Source organism: Moschus berezovskii, chromosome 27 (assembly GCF_049115385.1).
Source record: "Moschus berezovskii isolate FMDL1 chromosome 27, NW_MosBer_1.0, whole genome shotgun sequence".
Taxonomy (NCBI): domain Eukaryota; kingdom Metazoa; phylum Chordata; class Mammalia; order Artiodactyla; family Moschidae; genus Moschus; species Moschus berezovskii.
Window position 1 is genome coordinate 42,982,120 of NC_142486.1, and position 22,519 is coordinate 43,004,638.

The window sequence follows — 22,519 nt, forward strand, 5'->3', positions numbered from 1 at the left end:
GCTGTATGTGAACCCTTCCTTCCAAATGACACCAGGACTTCATGCTTCTCAGCCTGTCCTCCCCTCCCAGCCCAGCAACTCACACACAAAGAAATCAGCTGACTCTGGTCACGTGACCATCAAGAGCCCTCAGACCTAAAGCCACCTTCTGAATTCCTTATTCAGGGCCATAGCTAAAAATCTACCGATGTGCTAACTCCTTCACTGGTCAAAAACAACTCACTGAAAACATTTTCTCCCACAAAGGAGTTTTCTTGTCCATCAGATTTTGCCAGTTTCACCCACTGCTATGGCAGACAAGCTTTCCTAGCTCTGAAGGATAAACTAGATCATCTTCAAGCACCCCGGAGCCTGCCTGACCATGGTTCCCATTCCCTCTGCCAGAGCCCTCCACTCACCCAAAAGCCTCTCCCACCCAAGCCCTTCACCTTGGTGACTGGGAACTCAGAATCTGACTCAGACAGAAAGTGAAAGTCGTTCAGTCTTGTCTGACTCTCTGCAACCCCATGGACTACACATATACAGTCCATGGAATTCTCTAAGCCAGAATACTGGAGTGGGTAGCCTTTCCCTTCTCCAGGGGATCTTCCCAAACCAGGGATCAAATCCAGGTCTCCCACATTGCAGGCAGATCCTTTACCAGCTAAGCCACAAGAGAAGTCCAAGAATACTGGAGTGGGTAGCCTATCCCTTCTCCAGCGGATCTTCCTGACCCAGGAATCGAACCAGGGTCTCCTGCATTGCAGGTGGATTCTTTACCAACTGAGCTCTTGAATTCAATCTGGGCTCTGCGGTTTTCAGGAAAACTCTTTACCCTTCCTAAGCCTATTTCCTCACCGATGAATGGAGGTGATAATAAGGATGATGATTCAAAGGGATGAAGCCTGAAATCTCCAGCTCACTGCAAGCCCTCAGATATTAGCTGTCATTGTTATCACTGTCACCATCATCATCTCTCCATTCCTTTCATGCAGTCCTCAACTCAAATCTATGTTTGAACCTGTAACTGTAGAAACAACTCTTTAACTTTGTGCCCAGTTTTCTCAGCATAAAACGGGAATAATAAAGTAGTAGCCTCACTGGGCTGTTGTGAAGATTAAAAGGATTCAGTTCCATTCAGTTCAGTCGCTCAGTCGTGTCCGACTCTTTGTGACCCCATGGACCACAGCACGCCAGGCCTCCCCGTCCATCACCAACTCCCGGAGTTCACTCAAACTCATGTCCACTGAGTCAGTGATGCCATCCAACCATTTCATCCTCTGTTGTCCCCTTCTCCCCCTGCCCTCAATCCCTCCCAGCATCAGGGTCTTTTCCAATGAGTCAGCTCTTCACATCAGGTGGCCAAAGTAAAAGGGTTAATATACATAAAACACTTAGAACCATGCCAGGAACATAGCAAGTACTCAATAAACGTCAACGTGAGTCAGCAGCATTGAAAGCCTTATTTGAAGATGTCCAGGAAATGGAAGCTTCCCTGGCCAGTCTTCCCCTGCTGATAGAGACTCCCCTGGGAACATACACACACACTCAAGCAGAAACAGGTCTAACCCAGATTCATTTTTTCTTCTTTTTGTAAATGAATTTATTATTTTTAATTGGAGGATAATTGCTTTACAATATTGTGCTAGTTTCTGCCATACATCAACATGAATCAGCCACAGATATACATATATCCCTTCCCTCTTGAACCTCCCTCCCACCTCCCACTTCCCACCCCTCTGGGTTGTCACTGAGCACCAGCCTTGAGGTCCCTCCATCATGCAGCAAGTTCCCATTGGCTATCCATCTTACACACGGTAATGTACAGAAGGTATATGTTTCAATTCGTCCCTCTCTTTCCTTCCCCCACTGTGTCCACAAGTCTGTTCTCTGTCTGCATCTCCACTGCTGCCCTGCAGACAGGTTCATCAGTACCATTTTTCCTTAATTAGGTCCCATTTGTTAATTTTTGTTTTTTCTTGAACCTGATTTTTTTTTTTTTTCTTGGTCTCATTTGGAGTGCCTTGGCCCCCAAGTGGCCCTTAGGCCCCAAATCAGAGAAAGCCAAAAGGGAAACACAATGAGGCCAGCTGTCATTTGAGCCCCTACCTATCAAGGACACCAGAGAACAGAAACACACCCTGGGTCCCAGCCCTCGGAAGGCCCAGCTGAAGGCTGCCCTCGGCAGGGAGTCACCCCGGCGACACAGCCCACCTCTCTGCCTGCATGCTCTTCCCACATCTTCCGGCAGCTCTGTGAGGCCCCTGAACACCTCCTCCTTTCTCCCCCTGTGCTGATTCTGTTCATAAAACACTTCTTCCTCAACCCACATTATCCCCCAGGAAAACCAGTTCACCATCTGCGGAAGAGGGACAGCTCTCTGCCAGCGCTTGACGCAGCACTGGGACACTTCGCCCAAGAGACAGGTCAGGCCAGGCAGTTCCATCAAAACCAATAATTTCACTTATGAAAAAAGAAAAACTCCTATCCCACACTTAGAATTCTACGTGGAAAAGTAACTTTCATCAGTGATCTGTTTAAAGCTCAAAGATGATCATTAGAATAATCTTGGGATAGAATGATGGGATGAGAACACAATACCTAATTATAAAGGATTGAAAACAATGCACATATATCATCTCTAAAAATAAGTAAAGCCTCAACAGTCCATGAACCTCAAGAGGCAATCTCACGAGCCTCCAGACCTCTTGTCTGTATTTCTCACAATGACTTTCAAACCACGTTGACCGTCACCCACAGTGAGAAATGCATTTTATATCTGGCCCAGTTCACACATGCCTATAAATGTTCATATGAAATAAAAGTTTTATGAAACCATACTTGTGAGTGTTATGCATTCTGATATTTTCAAGTTTATTTTTTCCATGGTGTTCACGACCTACTAAACTGATTTCATGACACCCTAATGAGCGATGATCCACAGTCTAACAAACATATTTAAAGGAATTCAAGAAAACTCCTCCCAGCGTGGACCTGCAAGAAGGTATAAGGGTGAAGGTCAAGGCACCAAGGTTACAGAGTCCAGGCTTAGAATAAAGCTGGAGTCACCTGTGACTCAGGAGAGCATGGTGGAAGGAAAGTAAGGGGAGGCATGTAAACCCAGGTCTCCGCCCGGTAGCTAGATGACCATGGGCAAGTCATTCCCACGTCCTGCTTGGATTAAGCCTACTTAGATTAAGGCTCTCTATAAATGGTATTTCAGTGCTGGAAGATACAGCCTATGAACCTACATGACAACTAAATCGGTTTTGGGAAGGGACCAAGGATGAAAGCCCACAAGGTTACTAACAGTCAAGGAGACAGGATTTGGAATGTCTCTAAGAGACACCTGGAAGCAGGCTGTGAACCCCACAGAGGATTCCCTAGACCCTCCTCACACCTGCAGGATCAGGCCACTAGTTCCCTCAGAAGGCCAATGGTTCACAGTCCTCCCTAGGACTCCTCCCTTGAAGAAGAAAGCTGCCTTAGGCTTCCCTGGAAGCTCAGTGGTCAAGAACCCACCTGCCCATGCAGGAGACACGGGTTCAATCCCAGGTCCAGAAAGAACCCACATGCCATGCAGCAACTAAGCCCAAGCTCCACAAAATTACTGAGCCAGTGCACCTGAAACCTGTGCTCTGCAAAAAGAGAAGCCCACGAATGCAATGATAGAGTAACCCCCACCCACCTGGTGCAGGTCCCACTGTCCCAATTCTGAAGGACCATCCCAGCTCCAGCCACCAGACTGGCTTTGGCCTCTGTTACAACAACTGCACTGCAGTTCAACTTCTCCCTGCCCTGCTTCCCTCCCTCCTTTACAGAGGTTGTTCCCAAGAGCTCCTCCTCCTATAAGCCACCTGTCTGCAAATCTCCATCTCTGAAGACAAAGCTGCAATGACATTGGCCAGGGTCACAGGAGGACATTTAAGTAAAAATGCTACCTTTAGAACATTTTTCAAAGATGTTTTTGAGAACTGTTTTTCAGAACTAACATTTAAGGAGCAAAATCACATGTTTTTTGCATTCCAGGTCTCATTCAATCCTGGGAGGCAGGCTCTGTGTTGTTACCTCCATTTCACAGATGAGGAAACCAGAGATTCGAGGGGTTAAGAAAGGCACCCAAGCCCTCACATGTGATCAGTGGAGGGGCTGAGGTCTGAACGCAAGCCCTAGACCTCATCCCACTCCACTGAAGCTCTGTAATCACATGGGCCACGTGGAATGACACGGATGCACTCACGTCTGTCTCCTTCTCAACTCTCTCCCTCCTCGATGGCAGGGGTCTCGTGTTGTAGATCTTAAGTACTCAGTGTAGTGCCAAGTCCACAGCAGGACCCGGGCAGTAGTAACGTGACAGTATTTGGTGGTGTACTCCGCAGTGACGGTGCTGGCAGTCAGTGCTTTGTGTGCACAAAGCCCTGGGCTATGCCCTTTACATAAAGCATTTGGCCCTTTCATTTCTCAGTGACGGGTCCTTTTATGATGTCTAAGCGGTGAGTGGGCTTCCCTGGTGGCTCAACAGTAAAGAGCCCGCCTGCCAATGCAGGAGACGCAGGTTTGATCCCTGGGTCGGGAATATCCCTGGGAGAAGGAAATGGCAACCCACTCCAGTATTCTTGCCTGGGAAATCCCACGGATAGAGGAGCCTGGCAGGCTACAGTCCATGGGGTCCCAAAGAGTCAGACACAGGCTACAGTCCATGGGGTCCCAGAGCCAGACCGGACACAGTGACTAAACAACAACAGCAAAGCTCACTTGGTACCCGACACAGATTCAAGTTCGGTCTGGCAGATGCACACTGTACTGGAGCTAAAGAGTCATGAGGGCCACGGTGAAACTGGCCTGGTAGGGTTCCCCAAAATTCCACACGGTCTTTGTGGCTTTTCCCATCAAGAGGAAGAGGCTCTTCCCCTTTTCTTTCTTCCTTTATTTCTCGGGTGGGCTTGTGATCTGCTTTCACTAAGAGAATATGGGAGAAGTGCCACTGGGCAAGTTCTGAGCCTAAACTTCAAGAGGCCCTGTGACCGCTTCTCATGCGCTGGGAATGCACCCACCACCAGGTGGCCAAGCTCAGGCCAGCCCGCTGAAGATGAGACCACCTGTAGAAAGCCACAGATGTCTCAGGTGTGCCTGCTGAGGCCCCAGACACAAACAGCCAATCCTTGCCTAGACCAGAAGGACCGCTCAGCTGAGCCCAGCCCAAATTACTGACCCACAGAAACATGAGCTTACTAAAACGGTGGTGATGTGAAGCCACTAAGGACTGTGGTGGTTTGTTAAACCCAGATAACTGTGTCCAGTCAAATATCCAAAAGTAGAACTACCAAAGGATTCTTCCATAGAGGAGATGACGAATGAGCAAAAGACTTTTCCAAAGAAGTAAATGAATGAGCTCATCTCTGACTCAAACCAAAGTATCTGCGATGTCCACTGGCAACCAGAAGCAGCAAGAATTCTGACTGGCTGGAAAACTGGAAATTCGGACAAGAGCCAGATTGTTCTACCAGCTAAAAGCAAAAAAAGAGTGTCTCTTTATTTCATCCTTAGCAACACAAACAGACTGTGTTCTCCCCCAAACATCCCCTCCTGTGTTTGATGAGATAAAGAGGTCTAGCATTTCACTTCTCAGGTTTAAAGAAGTCAAGTTAGAGGTAAAATCGAATACACCAGCTCCAAGGAAGTCAAAGGAAACCACGGCTCTGGAGGCTTCAGGAGGGTTCGCTGTTTTTCAGCAGGCACCCAGTTGTTTTTACTCCAGAGCTGGTCGACACATCCCAGTACCCCTGAGGTTGACGCACCCCTATGCCCAAGCTCCGGCCAAGAGAATGTGAGCAGAAGCAATTCGCATCCCTTCCAGGCTGAAGTGGCTGTGAAATGAGTGTGCTTTCTCATATCCCTTTCCCCATCCTCCTGCCCAGTGGCGAGTGACTGGTAGGGAGGCTGCCTGACCAGGATCACCTGCAGTAGATCTGTGCCATGAGTGAGAAATAAATCCCTTCCTGTCAAGCCACAGAGGTGTCAGGGCTTATCTGTTATAGCAGCTTTCACAGACTCTGACTAATACCTCAGCAAAGAGAGAATGTTTTAAATGCAAGCCCGAAAAGTAGTTTATGAGCTCAAGTTCTGCTGGTAATAACACAGCCGCATTACTGGGTGGGAAAACTGTCAGGATGCCCTGGCTTTCTTGTTCTACAGTTTGCAACCGATGGGCAACATTGAAATGAAAAGCAGATGTCCCCCCAAAAAGGCAAACGGCACCATCCCTCTATGGTTGACTCCAGAAGGTGCTTGTCTCCCCTACAGATTTCACTTCTGTGTGCAGAACTGAAAAAGTCCCCACTAACATTTCTCAGATTCTCTGTGACTTAAAGCTCTGTGCTTTTTTTGGCTGCACCACATGACTTGTGGGATCTTTTTTCCCCAACCAGGGCTTGAACCCATGTCCTTAGCAATGAAAGGGCAGAGTCCTAACCAGTGGACCACCAGGAAATTCCCAAAGCTCAATGTTTTTTAAATAAGTGTCATATCATAAGAGAAGATGGGTACAAGCCTGCAGCTCAATGGATGGTCACAATCTGAGCCCACCATGCAACCGGCCCTCAGGTCAACATCGCCCACACTCTAGTGTCCCCTCTTAGTCCCCACCAGTCTTCCTGGAGGTAATCACCATCCCAACTGCTGTTGCCTAAGATTACTACAGATGATTACTTTCATCTGTCCCTGAACTTCAAGTGCATGGAATTCCACGGAATATACTCTTGTGCGTCTGGTTCATCCATGTCATATACAGCTGGCGTTTACTCACTATCATTCCTGTACAGTATTCCACTGTGGACTGCCGATGGCCATTTTAGTAGCTTCCAGTCTATTTATTGTGAAAGGAAATTATTGTCACTCTAGGCTACCAGGGTCCTAAAGTCAGGGACTTCAGCGGAGAAACTCTTTGTCTTTACCGAGAAACGTGGCCAAAGCTGAGGTTAAGATTGAAGCATTCACATACTTCTGAAAATCACTCTTCAACAGGCTTTAATGAGGACAATTTTTTTGTTGTAGTTCAAACAAAAATGATCAGAGCTTGTAAACCAGGAAGTGATGCACTCTTTAGGAAAACTGTAGATCAAGCTACAGCAAAACTAGCACTAAAACCCAAATCAAATGACTCCCTCAGTGGACTTACGTTCCCCATACCATTTGTTTATTTAAAAGGTATCCACGAGTACATACCACATGCCAGGTATGGGCCTGTGTACTCCAGGAACAGCAGGAAGTGAGAGAGAGGGAGTCCCACCTCTCTGGAAACTTACATTCTGGTGGGGAAGACAAACACTAAACAGTCAAATAAACACATAGTTAGAACATGGCGGGGCTTCTGTGGTGGCGCAGTGGTTAAGAGTCTATCTTCTAATGCAGGGGACACAGGTTCGATCCCTGGTCAGGGAACTATTAATAAGATTCCACATGCCGTGGGGCAACCAAGCTCACACACGGCAACTACTGACCCCTAAATATCACAACTAGAAAGAAGCCTGGGTGCCGCAAGGGAGATCACACAAGATGCAACTAGAACCTGATGCAGCTAAATAAATACATAAATGTTTTTTTCTTAAAAAAGAAAATGTGAAAGTGACAAGGGATTATGAGATTGTACCAGGGGAGAACCTGATTTGGAAGATCAAGGAAGGCGTCTCTGAAGTGACAGCTGAACTAAATTCTGAACAATGAGTAGGAGGGTAGTGGGGTCAGAGGAGAGGCGAGAGCCATTCAGGCTCAAGATAGAGCAGGTGCAAAAGCCCTGGGATGGGCAGAGCTGTGTCATGCTAAGCAAGACCAGCTAGAGTCTTTAGCTAGAAAGTGAAATGCAAGTTGCAGTGTGGTTCGAAGACAGGCTTGTGAGGGCTCAGAGAAGGCAGATGTTAAGGATGCTGACTTAATCCTGGAAACAACAAAGCCACCAAAAAGACGGACCTCTAACCAAAATGGAAAATGGTCCTTCACCATATGCCAATGCTGCATATGTTTCCCCAGAGAGAATTATTAACACTTCCAACCATACATTTTTCCAGGCACACAAAAAAAATCCAGATAACTATCAAAATTCTCCTTTGCCACATTGCCTAAACTCTAAAGAATGGTCCCTACCTTTAGGGAGGGAAGGTCTTCAAAATAGGGCTATTCCATAAGAATCACCACCCCCACCATCACATCAAGACAAGAGACAGTCCTGCAGACCTCACCCTCTACCTTCACCCACATTATTTAGAAGTCTTGTTCAAAGGGCACATAGATATTCCACCCACAGCCTAAAGGGACCCCCAAATTTTAAAGGGAAACTGGTCCAAAATCTATTTAAAGTTGAAATGCTATCAACACGTTTTCAAAATGAGGCCGCAGGTGGGGCAATCACATATTTCAATTCAGCTTTCTGAGGTTTCCCACCAATGAAAGCATGAAAAGCCAGGAAACTAGCATGGAAAGCACTGAGCTCACCCACGTTCAAATCACCTCTCTGGCCGCAGCTGAGCTCTCCACCCTCAAATCCACTGTCGGTTTCCCCAAGTGCTCTTGACCATGACATGTAAGCACCTACATTCTTGCATCATGTCCTTGACTCGGGAGCATTCATCTTGTCTCCCAACAAGATGATAAATTCAGTTAAGGACAAGACAGAGTCCAGCTGTGGAAATAATGGAAGCAACTGTGTTTATCAAGTACTTACTGTGTATCAGCAAGGAGCTCAGGAAACAACGGCCACGAGCCATATAAACTAGGTTCTAATGACAGCCTTTGAACTCTGAAAAAACCAAAAGCTCAAAGAGCTTCAGCAACATGTTCAAGGTCCCATATGTGTGTACTCATTTGCTCCATCGTGTCCAACTCTTTGCGACCCCATGGACTGTAGGCCACCAGCTCCCCGTCTGTGGAATTGTCCAGGTAAAAGCAGGTTACCATTTCCTACTCCAGGAGATCTTTCCAACCCCAGGGATCGAAGCTGCATCTCTTATGTCTCTTGCATTGCCAGGCGGATTCTTTACCACTGCGCCACCTGGGAAGCCCGCTATAAGAAGCCAAGATTTAGGAACTTCCCTCGTGCTCCAGTGATTAAGTCTCTGTGCTTTCAATGCAGGGGGCATGGGTTCCATCCCTGGTTGGAGAACTAGGATCGCATGTTCCACTCGGCAGAAAATATAGAAGCCAAGATTTATACTGACGCCATTCTGTCTCCAAAGCACAAATTCTTTACCTCCAGTGAAACATGTGCTCAATAAACACGAGCTGGGTGCGTGAGAGCAGGAGAGAAGGAGAAAAGGAGTAGGAGGATTCCTTCTAGAGACAACATCATTTCTGTGGCCTTCTACGATTAAAGATGCAGTGAAGAGTGATATCCCTATTGTTAGAACCGTAAAAATAACCCAGTAACCACCTCCCAAAATAGAATCATCAACAATATGACTGACACGAAAATCCAAATGTCTCTTTAGGATGTAAAAAATAGCAGCAGCCCCTCCACGCTCTGGGAACACCCCACACACACACACAACACCCATCAACACCACCACTGCTTCTAAATGATCATTTCAGTTTCTCTTATCTGACCTCCAACCCCACCAGCCTGGAATTTCAGGAACTGAGTCACAGCAATTACGGTTTCAGAATACATCTCATTCTCTTTTTCGAACATTTGGTCATCTCACTCACCCCCACACATCCCGCTCTACAGCAATGACAACAGTCACTTCCTAGTCACTATGCTCCTTCACAAGGTCCAGACACACACCCCCCCAGCCCCCCACATGACGTTGCCCTCCCACCAGCTCCTCCCGAGCACACCCACCCACCCACTTCCTGTTCCTGCCGGAGCCCTGTTCACTCTTCCAGGGCTCCAGGTTGCTCTCCTTTGCCTGAAACACCCACCCCACCCCCCACCCCCTGTCAATCTGGGAACTCCCACTCCTGTTGGAAGATTGTTCCCAAATGTCAGCTCCAGTGTGGAATCTTCTCCCCTCCTCCCAGGAGTACGGATGTCATTCAAAGCCTTTTCACATCCTTGATGTAATACTTCTCATTTATGTACCGGAAGTAACTGGTCCTGCTGTTCTCCTCTCCCCTCCAAAGACCAGAGAGATTTCCAAGGGCAAGGGCAGTGTCTTATTTCTTTCCAAAGCCCATACTGCAACCTGATGTTATACAATGTATTTCTTCTAGGTTTTATTGCGGTTCTTCTAATAAATGTCCCTGAGGGCAGGTGCTCTGGCTCCTTTATTGCTCTAGTTTTAGCTCCTAGAACAGTACCCGATTCATAGTAGGCACTCAGTAAATATTTACTGAATGAATGGGTAGATGGACAGATGGATGGGGAAATGGCTGGATGGATAGATGGACGGATGATGGAACGGAAAAACAGCTGGGTGGATAGAGGAATGGATTGCTGGGTAAATGGGTAGATGGATAGACAGATGTGAAAGTGAAAGTCAGTCTTTTCCGACTCTCTGCGACCCTATGGACTATACAGTCCATGGCATTCTCCAGGCCAGAATTCTGGAGTGGGTAGCCTTTCCCTTCTCCAGGGGATTTTCCCAATCCAGGGATCAAATCCAGGTCTCCCACATTGCAGGTGGATACTTTACCAGCTGAGCCTCAAGGGAAGCCCAAGAATGCTGGAGTGGGTAGCCTATCCCTTCTCCAGCAGATCTTCCCGATCCAGGAATTGAACCAGGGTCTCCTGCATTGCAGGTGGATTCTTTACCAACTGAGCTATCGGGATAGGTGTATAAAGGCGGGATCATATTTCACCAGCCCAGGGTCACAAGGCCATGGGAAGACAAAGCCAGGATAGGAAATCGTGTGTTTGATTTCTGAGCCTTCACTAGCAAGTCCAATTTTTACTGCCTATCTGGAGGCCCAAAGTTTGGTTAACTGGGCAGTGGCAAGGTGAAAGAAGAGTCTAGAATTTCCCCCAGGAACATTGTTACTGTTGAGCAAAGTTAATTTCTGTTTACTAAGTGAATGCCAAGACTCAATAAGGAGGATCAGAACCCTCCTAGTCTGGATCTGAGTTCCCCTTCTGACCCAGTAGGGCAAATTTTTGCATGTGGGCTGCGGGGGAAACAGACATCCAAAAGACATAAGCAAGCAAAGGACAATTACTAGGACTGACATATATACACTACCATGTGTAAAACAGATAGCTAGGGAGAACCTGCAGAATAGCACGGGGAACTCCCCTGGGTGCTCTGTGATGACCTAGAAGGGTGGGAGGGGGAAGAGGGTGGGAGGGAGGTCTAAGAGGGAGAGGATACACACACGCACACACACATGCACACACACATACACACACACACAAATATATACACACACACATATACACACGCACATATATACACACACATATATACACACGCACATATATACACACACACATATACACACGCACATATATACACACACACACACTCACACACACATATATATACACACACACATACACACACCCACATATATATATAGCTGATTCAGTTTGTTGTGCAGCAGAAACCAACACAACACTGTAAAGTGACTGTGTGTGTACGCTAAACCGCTTCAGTTGTCTGACTTGCCAATCATACCGACTGTAGCCTGCCAGGCCCCTCTATCCATGGGATTCTCCATGGAAGAATATTGGAGTAAGTTGCCATTTCCTCCTCCAGGGGACCTCCCCTGGGAGGGACTGAACTCAGGGGCTGAATCCGCATCTCTTATGTCTACTGCATCGGCAGGTGGGTTCTTTACCACTAGTGCCACCTGGGAAGCCCCGTAAAACCACTCTACTCTTATTTAAGAAATAAAAAAAGAAAGTAAAAAAGAAAAGGTAGCAACGACAGCACCATGAATAAAAGCTATCATCCTGAATAAAGGCCGTCATCTCTTCCAGACACTGCCAGTCTGAACCGCTGTGCCTTTCAATTCTGTGCAACACGGCTTCTCTCCAACACCAAACGTTTCTGGGAAGACACCGAAACCCCCCCTTCCCGACTCACGAGGAGGAAGAGCCGGGAAGAAATGAGGCCCAGAGGTAGAACAGCATGAGGCTCAACAGCAGTTAAAAGAGGATTTCAGGTAGAAACCAATACACCTGTATGTTTCTATAATTCCCTGTAGTCCTTTTATTTAAAAACACACACACACACTTACAAAGGACTCAGATTTGTATGGGAGAAACTGAGACTTTCTTCTTGAAGCAATCAGAAAGATGGAAAGAGAACTGAAAAAGATCTTCCTCTACATGGGAGTCAATGCTGCTTATTGTGAAACTACTTAAAAATTATCTTCCCAACGAGAGAAAACACACCGCCCAAGCCAATGGAACGAACCAGCAATAGGAAATCAGTCATGGACCCAGGGTGAGGAAGGTATTCAGCAGAAAATGCAAGTACTCTTGTGCCCCTGAAAACTGGCTTTTCGCTCACAAATGCCTTTCACTGATAGATTTTGCTTGCTCTCTCTCTCTTTAATTGAAATATAGTTTATTTACAATGTTCAATGAGTTTCTGGTGTGCGCAGAGCGACTCTGTCATACACTTCAATATCTTGTAATGAACTAATGGAAAAGAATCTCTGTGTGTACACACACACACACACGTATAATTGCTCTATTTATTCTCAGTCTGTTGCCTCAGACTTGCCCCTCCATCTCTGAAATGGTGATTTTTCTCCTTTAGAACAACCTCAAATGGCAATCCCTGAACAAAAAGGAAGCCAGCTCATCACCTGAGTTATTAGCTAAGAGGAGACACATTCTCTGTCTGTCAAACTGAGAGAGAAGCCATCTTACCATAATTGTCTAATCCTACTCAATAGTCATCATACATGCAACCAAGGCACAAACAGATTCGGGGCTTCTCCACAGAATGTCACAGAGATAAGACCTCCTGTGTATCTTTATCTACAATATGAGCAGCTTCACAATACAGATTTTTTAGCTCCGGTTCCTTGACAACTCAGACTTTCTCAGATTATCTCAAAGAATGAGAAGTTGTTTGCTTTTTAATTCCCTGACTCCACCCCAGCTGTTACACAGGTGAGCATCCCCTACATGCCCCCACAGCACCCTGAACATTTCTTCCAAAGTCCTTAACAAGAGAGAAAATTTTTATTGGCGTATAATTGCTTTACAATGCTGTGTCAGTTTCTGCTGTACAATGAAGTGTGGACACTGTGGAATCAGCTACATGTATACATGTATCCCCTCCCTCTGGACCTCCCTCCCCCCCACCCCCATCTCACCCCCTAGGTCTTCACAGAGCACCGTGTTGAGCTTCCTGTGCTTTCCAGCAGGTTCCCACTAGCTATTCCATGCAAAGTAGTGTATATATGTCCATCAATCTCCCAGTTCATCCCACCCTGCCCTTTCCCCTCCTCTGTGTCCACATGTCTGTTCTTTAATCTGTATCTCTATTCCTGCCCTGGAAATAGGTTCATCTTTACCATGTTTCTAGACTCCACAGATATGCATTAATATATGATATGCTTCTCAAACAAGAGTGAAATTAAATATTGCTGCAATGATTTGTATCGCTAGAATTTCTCCTCTCTCCCATTACACTGGAAGCCCCATGACAATAAAGAGTCTTTCAATCTCATTCACCATTGTGCTTCTGCCATCTAACACAATTCCTGACACGGGGAGTTTAATGAGGAAGGAAGGAAGGATGGATGGATAAATAGACAAACTTCCCACCAGATTTCCAAGCGTTCGTCACACCTCCAAATGCCACATGTAAACACTCTGGATTTTGTATATGCTATAAAAAGGTCAACAATCTATCACACAATATTTTTTTACTTTTGTACTACTTTATTTTTTAACCATGTGTGTTTTAAACAACCACCCCCCATAAAGATAAATGTCTAAAAAGAAAGATGAGAAGGACACAAGGTTGCTATTTCCTGGGGTCTCTCTGGATCCACTCCTATGGGGACCAATGAGGCCTCATCTGTTTCTGGTGTGTGTCTTTAGAACATAAGCAAGTGCTGGACCAAGTGGTAAGCAGGGCCTCCTTCCCACCTCATCACTAAATCCCCTTCTCACCTGCCTCTTTTCTAATTTTACCCATTTTCTTATCTTTTGTCAGTTTTTATGTCCTCTTTTCTTTTAAATTTAATCTTAAATTTGGTATTTCATATTAAGAAGAGATAAGAGTTGACAAAGTTAAGTTAAATGCGTTCACATTTGCTCGGATATGTCTGACTCTTTGTGACCCCAGGGACTGCAGCACGCCAGGCTTCCCTGTCCATCCCCATCTCCCAGAGTCTGCTCACATTAGGATTAATTTGAAACCTACTGCTAGGGTCTAAGGCAGCTCTATTCAACAGAACTTTCTGCAAAGCATTATAAATTTCAGTGGAGACACGGGATGAGTGAAGTCAAAGAATCCTTGCGATTAGCTCAAATGCCAAGAATGATAAGGGACCAAGCTTTTGAAAACATCAGCCAGAGATAATGAAATTCTCAGCTGGTTCCCCTCTCCAACCCAGAAATTAATTGGACTGTAAAGACAAAAGACCAGAGGATTAAAATTGTAGTTAATAATTTAATGACTTGTAGCTGAAAAGCATCCAAAGGAGATGCATGCTATCAAAATTGTGACATGCTGGTCCACATGTGTGTGTACGCACATGTGTGTACCTGTGCGCATGTGTAGAGACAGACAGAGGCAGAAACAAAAAGGCATGGAAAAGGAGACAGAGGCAGAGGAACCAGACCCCAACAGCAAGAACATGTACAAATTATTTTCAAACCTTCGGTTTATCTTTTGACCAGTTAAGTTCTCTGCATCTTTTTCTTTACTGACCCAAATACACCATAAGCAAGCTACATCTGCTTCCGGGTAGTACTTGGAGTATCACTAGTACTCAGAAATAACATATTTTTTAATGAGTTTCTAATAACTGGTATATCACATCAACTAGATTTTCAAAGGTCATATTTTCCATATTTACTTAGAAAGGCATTCTGTTGCCCAGTGACCAAGCTTCAAGTTCTCCCTGAGTGCTCTCCAGCTCAAAATGAATTGGCTGCTACCTTTTCAACAAATCAACCTTTCTTCTTGTTCAGATCCAGCGTTAATCTACCCTTAAATTTTTTTACTTCATTTGGAACTTTGAGCCCCAAATCCTATTTCAGGTGGAAAAAAATAAAAAGTCAAACTAACAAACAGAAATTCAAAAAGCCTGTGCCTTTTATCCACTTGGGACCCCTAGAACACACTCAGAAGAAGCCAAGAGATAAGTGGAGTCTCACTCACAGGCCTCTGGGATCTACTTCTGGGAAGGGAGAGAAGTGGAATAATAGAGGTTCCGGTAACCTGTAGCCTGACATGTGCCTGTACACACAAAAAAAGGCCCTCTTGGTACCTCCCTGGTGGCCCAGTGGTTAAAACTCCACGTTTCCAATACAGGGGGAGCATGTTCAATCCCTGGTCGGGAACCTAAGGATCCCATGTGCTGCACAGCATGGCCAAAAACAGAGGGGCCCTATTAACGATTTTACTGAGAAAGTTCAATGTGAAACTGAAGATACCATAAGTTCCCAGGGAAAAAATATGCCAAAAATAAAATGAACGTTTGATTCATCTTTGTTGTTTTTAAAAAGTACATATTCTAATTTCTATGCGCTAACTACAGACTAAAATAAACTTGAATCCTATAAAGTCAGTGTTGATGAAACCAGCAATGACCGGATTCATGCAATACTTTGGGGATTTTTAAGAATAATGTCTATTATAAGGTTTTAAAAAAGCAAAGGGAACTATATTCAATATCCTGTGATAAACTATAATGGAAAAGAATATTTTAAAAAGAATGTCTATATCTGTGTAACTGAGTCACTTTGCTGTACAGCAGAGATTTGCACAACACTGTAAATCATCTGTACTTCAATAAAAAATAAAATTAAAAAAGAAGGCTTAAAAACATGTTTTCTAATCTATGCAGGAAAGAGAACAACTGGTTTATTCATTACAATCATCAATGCTAGGTTTTCATAGTCAGAAAATTAGTGCACTGGGGTTTTTCGAGCGAATCCATGGCAAGTTTAGATTTTTCTCACAAGAAGGGTGAGAAAACATAATCTAAGCAAGCTGGCTGTCTGGGGCCAGACTCACTGGTGTTACCTGAAGTCTACAAAGAAACATACCTAAGAAGAAAACCCACCTAAATACATGAAAGTCACATAGTCATTTAATGAGTTTGCGAATTAACTGTCCCCTTTTGACACAGTTCCCTACAGCTAAAGAAGTAATAATTACCATCTATCTTAGAATTATCGACAGTGGATATTTCTCTTGTAACACTTCATTACTTTTCACCATAACCCTATAAGGTAGGTACTATCAGCCCATTTCACAGCTGAGCACACTAAGGCCACGAAATATGGAAGACTTGCCCGATTTCACACAGTTGTAGGTGGCAGAGCATAGAATCAAACCCAGTTCTTTCTGACTCCAATCACACGCTAGGAATTCTAAATCTCTGTATTTTATTGTCTCCCTATTTCTAATGATGTCACTTTAAAAAAAAATTTTTTTTTTTTCTTCTCTGCCAAACTGCAAAATCTTCTTGGGGTAAGAGTCTAATTCCACCCAAAGCCTTAATTACAACTAAGGCACAAATGCAGGTCTGCAGCTCCTCTAAAGAATGTTACAGAGACAAGTCTGCCTTGCTTATCTGAGGGGTCCTATTTCTTATTCAGAATGTAGGCAGTTTCATAATAGAGATTCTCAGCTCCAGTCCCCTGTCACCAGAGATATTCTTAAACTACCTCACCAAGAATGGTTTTATAGAAAATACAGAGAGTGGAAACAAAATGGGAGAAATTATGTGGCAGTCAATCTAGATTTTTGTACAAAAGAAAGAAAATCTATTCTTCAGCTCCCTGAGCACACACAAATTTGCAATTTTCCATGGTTTATGGACTCTCCATCCTAGCATCCCCAATTTCCATGGCAGCACCATGGAGCCTGAGGCTCAGTGGTTTCCTTGCCTTATGATCATCCTGCACACCTCCTACCCAAGAATGGCAGAGGCTGGATCCCCAGTCCCTTCTATTTTTGAGATGGAGACCCCCCCACCCTAGCTTTTAGCTGGGAATAGGGCTACATGAAATTAACATGACATTTCCCACACACTCCTTTGCAGCAGGGTGTGGGTATTTGATTTAAGTTCTAGCTAATAGCATTCTGGAGAAGGAAATGGTAACCCACTCCAGTATTCTTGCCTGGAGAATCCCATGGACGGAGAAGCCTGGTAGGCTACAGTCCCCGGGGTCTCAAAGAGTCGGACACGACTGAGCGATGGAACGGAATGGAATAGCATTCAGGCAGAAGCATAAGAGGCAATTTCCAGGACAGGGAACATGTATCCTTCGCCTTCCTTTACCATTCCTCCTACCATTGGCCGAAATAAGGATGTGATGATTGGATAGTCCAGCATCCTTCTTGAACCATGAGATAATTTTTACTTCTGGGATTGCAGAGTGGAAAACTGAAAAGAACACAGGACCCTGGCCTTTGGACTTCTGATTTTGGTGACAGAATAAAACCTTAGGCATTTTCTATGCAATGCTGATCCCATTTTAATTAGATTCACCCTGAGGAAATACGCAGTGCCGAAAATGCTTGAATAAGGAATAGCTCTAAGGTTCCAAAATTAGTCCCAGGTAATTTTGAGCGTATCTGAGAACAATCTTAAGTAAGAAGCGTTAGCTGCTCAGCCGTGTCCAACTCTTTGCGACCCCATGGACTGTAGCCCACCAGGCTCCTCTGTCCTTGAAAATCTCCAGGCAAGAATACTGGAGTGGGTTGCCATTCCCTTCTTCAGGGGATCTTCCTGACCCAGGGGTCGAACCCAGGTTTCCTGCCTTGCAGGCAGATCCTTGACTGAGCCACCAAGGAAGCCCCAGGATAAGAGGATAATCTTTCCCTTTCCTGAATATCCCTAAGCATGAAGTCCTAAACAACTCAATTTCAAGGGCTGTCAAACTGCCCCTTCCCCTCTCTTGCTCCTTCCCATCCAGCCCAGTTGGAATATATGAGCAAAGCAGAAACATGAGGTGACCACGTGTTCACAGCTGGATTTTGACTCTCACATGGCAGCTGGTTTCATAGCAAAGTAACCCTGCAGCCCAATCTCCTCTTACACAAAGCTGCCCCACCACTAGGTTAGTTTGGAGACAATCCTAGGAGATGATATCTTCTGAGTGCTTAGTCTGTGCTGAGCTCTGGTCCAAGCATCTTACATACTGTTAACAACTTGGAGCCACTTAGCGGTTTTTAAAGGTAAGTATCAAGGAGATCCAACCAGTGCATTCTAAAGGAGATCAGTCCTGGGTGTTCACTGGAAGGACTGATGCTAAAGCTGAAGCTCCAATACTTTGGCCACCTCATGCGAAGAGCTGACTCACTGGAAAAGACTGATGTTGGGAGGGATTGGGGGCAGGAGGAGAAGGGAATGACAGAGGATGAGATGACTGGATGGCATCACCAACTCGATGGACATGAGGTTGAGTGAACTCCAGGAGTTGGTGATGGACAGGGAGGCCTGGTGTGCTGCAATTCATGGGGTCACAAAGAGTCGGACACAACTAAGCGACTGAACTGAACTGATTGCTGTTACTGGACCCATTTTATAGATGATGAGCCTGAGGTACAAAGAGGCTAAGTAACACAGCTGCAAAGTCTCAGGCCAAGATTCCAAGCCACAGTGATAGCCTGACAGGCTGTGCACATGCCCACTACCCTACATTGCCTGGAGAGGAGATAAAGAAAAGCGATTTAAAAAATTAAGCATGGTGACCTCTTAAGCTGCCGTATTTCATTAGAAACTTTAATTCTGCCTTACTAGCTGCACCAGAAAATGCTGACACTGTCCCTTCTTTGAATAAAAGGATCTCCCGCTTCAGATGTACCTGCATGTTGCAAGCAATGTTCCCACCGTTAATAACTGCAGAGCAGGTGGGAGAGAAAAGCAGCATAAAAATGTTCAAAAATCACCCCAGACCTCAACAAGACACAAAGACAGAAACTGATTCATGAAAGTGAGAGGGAACCTCAAAGATCTGCGTGTTCCTGGGCTAAGACACCACTGACATTCTGCTCGAGGGGTTAACTTTCTAGAAAACAATCCAACAGTTTGCACCAGGACCAAAATGTTGCCATTTAAAGCAATGTGGGAAATCCTCTCATGCAGTGTGTAAAACCGGGCCTCCAAATCCTGGTAAAGGAGGACGGGGATAGGGGTCTATGACACTCCTCAGCTGAGCGGGCTCTGCTCAGATCTCAGGTTAGAGGACACACAAGTCTCAGAAGAAAGCAGTACCACGCTGCAAGCATTCTGTACAACTGACAATGCCACCCACACTCACCAGGGATCACTTTACTTTCTCTGGAGGGTGGAGGTGCTACAACTAAACCATCAGTCAGTGCTAAGTCACATTTCAGACTCTTTAATATTCAAATGCTTTCTTCCCCTGAGCTCTGTCCAGCTTATCAGGGCAATCAACTTGTCCCTAAGACATTCCCTAGAAATGTGACATTTCTCACCAAACTCAGCCACAGCTGGTCTAAAAACGCGCACTTTCCAGACCAGAGGTTGAAACTCTAATGCCTTACAGGGGCCAAAACAGGGTGAAGCAGGCCCGGTCACGATCAATTGAGACAAAGTGGTAAATGTGCACCCTGCCCATGAAAACAGCTGCTCTCAGCTCCAAATGGTAGTTCTAAAAAGAAAGTGGGACCGACAGTCAACAAACTTAAAGTTGCAAAGTCAGATACGTTTGTGAAATCTTCAGTTCGAAAATGTTGACATCGAATTAAAAAAATGTTTGACACCCTAAGGGCTAAACAAGACTACAGGTGATTTGGCATCTGGAGAGAGAATCTGCAACCAGCGACAGCTGAGTCACCCCTAGGCTGGGCATCCCTGGCTAGGGTCAAGGATCTCAGGCCTGATGCAAGGACCCAGGTAACCAGTCACTTGGAGTCTTCCTGTACCTAGCCAGAAGAGAGAAAGGGCAATTTAAACCAGGATCTGAGAAGCACTCCATCTGGAACCACTTCTTCAGAGAGGGCAGAGGCCCAGCGGACAATCACGGTCGCCTTTCTAGGGGATACACCATCTGCAGAGGCAGAAGCCACCTGTAGAGACTTCTATGGGGAAGGGAAGTGGACAGGCATGAGAGCAGGAATTAGTGGGGAAGGGCTTCCCAGGTGGTGCTAGTGGTCAAGAACCTGCTTGGAAAGGTAAGGGACGCAGGTTCGATCCTTGGGTCAGGAATAGCCCCTGGAGGCAACCCATTCCAGTGTTCTTGCCTGGAGAATCCCATGGACAGAGGAGCCTGGTGGGGGACAGTCCATGGGGTCGCAAGGAGTTGGAAATAACTGAAGCGACTTAGCACTCTTGCGCGCACCTATCTGGCCAACTGACCAGGCAGGACAGGTTCACTTTTGGGATAGCTGTAGGAAGGGAGAAAGGGTGGATACGCTTCCTTGGCCAGCTGGGCCTCTCGGCCCCACCAGTCCTTCCTGGATGGAGCATCTCTGCCCCACATACAGCACCCCTTGTATTAATAAGACCTTTCTGTGGTGATGAATTCCTAGTTTGGGAGGTCACTCTGACAGCCGTGGTGCCTTCACTCTCTGCCCAATTCAGTCACTTCTAGGAAGTCTTTTTCTACCTTCTCTTTGCATAAATGGGCCAAAACCCCACAGCCTACCTTGGCACTGGAATCCTTGCTTCCCGAAGCCCCTGCAAAGGCAGAAGGAGGCATGTCAGACAGCCCGAGGGGCCCAACCGCCGGTTAGTTCCCCCGCAGAGTCACCCACTTCCCCCTATCCCTCTGGCCCAGGGGCAACCTCCCAGCCACAGGCAGGTGCCCAAGACTCTTCCGCCTTTGAGGGGGAGGGGGAAGGTAGGAGTTCAGCGGTAACCTCCATCTCCCCTCAAAAGGCATAAGAGGAGGTTGCGACCACCAGGTGGCGGGGTGGGGGGAGCGTTTCCGTCGTGGTGGGGGCGGAGGGCAGGCAGGAGATCTACCCACAGAGATGCCCGCGTACCCTCGGAGAAAGAGAAAAGAAAAAGACGCATCCGGAGGGAGACTGGCAGAGCCCCCGCGGCGGTGGTGTTCCCGGGAGGACAGGGAGGGAGAGAGGACTCCCCATGCCTAGAGGGACCGGAGACCGGAGGGTTCCCGCAGTGATGTGCACCGGGAAGCCGAGGAGTGGAAAGGAGAACCCAGGCCCGCAGGGAGGGCAGAAAAGAGATAATACAGGGCGCTGCCCTCGGAGACACGGAGGAGGAGGCAAGGATGCCCTGTGCCCGCAGGGAGATAGAGAGAGGACACTCAGGGCGCTGCCCCCGGAAAGGACGGAAGGGGGGTGAGGGTGCCTCGAGCCCGGAAGGAGGTGGAGGAACAGGGAACCCCGTGCTAAAGGGCACTAGAGACGCTGCCCTCCCGGGGAGGGCCAGCCGTCCGCGCCGCGGCCCCAGGGCGCTCCGAGGCGGCTGGGAGAGAGACAGGGCAGGAGGCACCCCGCGGTCGGCCGTCTGGGACCGGGGGGAGCGGGAAGCCGCAGGACCGTCCACCGGGGAGTCCAGGGCAGAAGAGTCCGCAGCGGGGAGCTCCGGGGATGCGGGGCTTCTCCTCCCTCGGAGGCGCAGGGCGGAGGGGGGGCGCGGACAGGGTACCCGCGCGCGCGGCGCTGCCCTCGGGGCCCCGGGAAGGTGCCCTGCGCCGGCGCGCTCTCACCAGATGAAGTCGGTGCAGTGGCTGCAGAAGGTGGGCTGCTTGAAGAAGCGGGCGGTGAATTTGTGGTTCTTCACCTCGTGCACGTTCTTCTGCCGGAGGGCGCCTTTGCGGGCGAAGCGCACGGTGCTCTCCTCGCCCTCGCTCGGCGGCGGCCCCGCGGCCGGGTCAGCCATCTTGCGCGCGGGGAGCCGGGAGCCCGAGAAGTGCCGGCCCGAGGCCGCGGGACCGCGGGCTGCGGGCCCGGGAGGCGCGGGAGGAGGCGGCCGCTGAGGCGCCCAGGGCCGCGGGCGCTTCCTCTGCGCCGGCTCTGGCGGCCGCGGCGCGCGGAGCTGGAGCTGTCACTCACCCAGCTGCCGCTGTTCGTCCAGCTGCGCTTGGCACCGCTGGCCCCAGCTGCGGGGGAGGGGGGCGGAGCCCCGGGGAGGCCCCGCCTCCCTCATTTGCATCACCTCCAGGCCCCGCCCAGCGCCGCCAGCTGCTTTACATATTAGCACCCCGAGGCTGCCGGCCTCCCAGCCAAGCGTTCTCAGCCGCAGCGCTGCGGCGGCACCGGGGACCGCAGTCGAGAACCACCAGACCTGAGCCTCGCTTCCCGCCCTCGCCGCGCACCCCCGACCCTGTCCTCGGCCTGGGTTGCAAGAAGGCGATAAGCACCTTGGGTGCGCCCGGGGGAACCGAGAGCGGAAAAAGACTGATGGAGCTGGGGTGGGGTGGGGGGAGGAAACGGGGGAGCGGTGGGGAGTGGAAAGGGTGGGTGCGACG

At 47.6% G+C, this 22,519-nt stretch overlaps 1 pseudogene across 1 annotated transcript in view; it reads right to left on the reverse strand.

Annotated features, from left to right (window-relative positions):
• LOC129557782 (GATOR1 complex protein NPRL3-like) overlaps window positions 1-22,135 on the reverse strand; it is a 53,071-nt pseudogene extending 30,936 nt beyond the window's left edge. The window contains exons 1-2 of the transcript XR_016036625.1: window positions 21,758-22,135; window positions 20,726-20,757 (exon numbers count right to left, since the gene is read on the reverse strand). The product of XR_016036625.1 is annotated as a GATOR1 complex protein NPRL3-like (transcript). The remainder of the gene's footprint in view (window positions 1-20,725; window positions 20,758-21,757) is intronic.
• Window positions 22,136-22,519: the final 384 nt, after the last annotated feature.